The sequence below is a fragment of the Pyrus communis genome, chromosome 13 (genome assembly GCF_041283825.1).
Source record: "Pyrus communis isolate YQ-2024b chromosome 13, ASM4128382v1, whole genome shotgun sequence".
NCBI classification, from domain to species: domain Eukaryota; kingdom Viridiplantae; phylum Streptophyta; class Magnoliopsida; order Rosales; family Rosaceae; genus Pyrus; species Pyrus communis.
The window spans coordinates 9,155,673-9,158,078 of NC_142577.1; the positions used below are offsets into that span (position 1 = coordinate 9,155,673).

Here is a 2,406-nt window from a genome sequence, read left to right on the forward strand (position 1 = left end):
GTGAGGATTATGGTCAAATTTTATCCAAGGAAATCTAACTCTCGAAGTTCAGGGAACGGTGCCTCTTCGATTTCTGAGCAGGCAATCTTGTTGGGGATATGGTTCTCGAGATTCGGAGAGCGGTGCCTCTTCTATTTCTGGGCAAGCAATCTTGTTGGGAGTGTTTCTTGGATGTGAAGAAAGGTTGGGCATTTTTGCAAGTCTGCTTTTGCCACGGAGCACGGAGGTTGACACACATAAGGATTTTCCAGTTATCAAGTAGTGGTGTTGTTCCTTTATCCTTGTGGGTAATAGTAGGGTAGTTGGACCTTCAAAATTTACATGTCTTAACTTTGTCAAAGTTCTTTGGCAAAGTTGTCCTTGGTATCCGAGGAACTAATGTCGCGTGTGAAGATTGCTAATAAATTTTAACTCAGGAAATCCGCTTCTCGAAATTCGGAGATTGGTGCCTCTTCGATTTTTGAACAAGCAGCCCTGTTGAAGATCTGGCTCTTTCTTTTATAAGGGCACCAATTAAGTTCAAGGAGTACGTTCAGAAAGTTATTGCTTGTAGGAATTCTTCACTTATTTTCTTACTTCTGAGATTTACTATACCTCATTTTTTCTTCATCCTTTCTGAAAATGTCTGGCCCGTCCAACCATCATTTGGACTTGAATGTTGTGGAAGAGGTAGCCATGTCTCCTCAAGATAACATATGGTGCCCATCCTTCTTATCTTCTACTGGTTCCCTTACAATCGGTGATTCTGTGATGAAGAATGACATAATCGCTGCGGTGGTGGCCAAGAATCTTCTCACTCCCAAAGACAACAGACTACTTTCCAAACAGTCCGATGAGTTGGCTATTAAGGATTCTCTTGCTCTCAATGTTCAATGTGCGGGTTCAGTGTCTAATATGGCCCAATGCCTATTTGCTCGAACCCGCCAAGTTGAATCGTTAGCAGCTCAAGTGATAAGTCTCAAATAGGAGATCAGAAGGCTTAAGCACAAGAATAAACAGTTGCACATGCTCGCACATATCTATGCTACAAACATGAAGAGAAAGCTTGACTAGTTACAAGAATCCGAGGGTCAGATTTTAAGTGATCATTAGAGGTTCATGAGTTTGTTCGAAAGACATTTATTGCCTTCATCTTCTGAGGTTGTACCACGTACTGAAGCTCCAAATGATCAACCTCTGGTGCCTCCTCTTTCTGGGGTTCTGCCCAGTACTGAGGCTCCAAATGACCATCCTCCAGTGCCTTCTATTTCTGAGGCTTTGCCGAGTGCTGAGACTTCTCCTGAGCAACCTTTGTGAAGCCCCCTCTTGTTTGTTTGTTTGTTTTGATTCATGTGTATGCATGTATTTGTAATTTATCGATGATATCAATAAATAAGCTTTACTTCATTCAACGTGTTGTGTTAAATACACTGAGGCATCCTTCACTAAGTTCTTTGAATTTTTTCTTTTGTTGAAGTTTGCACGTTGAAACTTCGTGGGTGGATCCTGTTGATAGGAGCATATTCATGCGACTTAATTAGCTTGTTCTCGTGCATTTATGTTGTGTTTACTTATCTATTTCAGTGTTTAAGGCCACTTTTGTGTATTTTCAAATTATAAGGCCAAAGTGTGCAAGAAGATGCAAATTGGAGTCTTTTGGAGCGAAAGAGGAATGAATGAGTTGAAGACTTGAAGAAACGACGAATTCCTACGCCAACGATGAATTCTTACCAAAACGAAGAATCCTACTCAAACAAGGCTTCCTATTTTAGGAAAGTTGACCCTAAGTTTCCCGTTTTGGTAACCTTTCCTAATCTTAAACGTCCGCATTTTCTAGCCACTTTGAAGTCCTTGTAGGCGCCTTAGGACACAAAACGAAGGCCCTAGGGCCCTTAACACCCAATGCCGTGGGCTTTAGCCCAAGTCCTTTCCCTTGCCGTGCAAGGGGGGGCATTTTAGGCCCAAATCCATGCATTAAACCCTAAACCCTAATCACCCTAATTACCTTGCAGCCATCCCTTTTATTTTCTGATTTTATTTCCTAGTTCTAGAAGCTTTTAACTTAATTTTAATTAACCAAAATAAATTAGGATTTATTTTCTGAAACCTTACATATTTTATAACCCTAGCCGCACCCTTTATGCTCTATTATTCATTCTTTAATCTTGCAGCCGCACCTCTCATTCCATATTGATTCAGCCATTTAACCTAACTCCTTTGCAGCCGCAAATCCCCATCCATATTTCACCCTAAGCTTTCTAAATCCATCTCAGCCACACCCTTTAATTCACCCTAGAATCTCATCCACTCATTCATAATTTTCAGCCACCAACATACACATATTTCACCCTAGCCGCACCTAATTCCCATTAATTCTACACATTCACCCTAATTCTCCCATACACTCATCAGCCGTAGCCTCCATAA

At 41.1% G+C, this 2,406-nt stretch overlaps 1 pseudogene; it reads left to right on the top strand.

Moving 5' to 3' along the window:
- The first annotated feature begins 621 nt into the window (after positions 1-621).
- On the top strand, positions 622-1,296 carry LOC148691724 (uncharacterized; annotated as a pseudogene).
- The last annotated feature ends 1,110 nt before the right edge of the window (positions 1,297-2,406 follow it).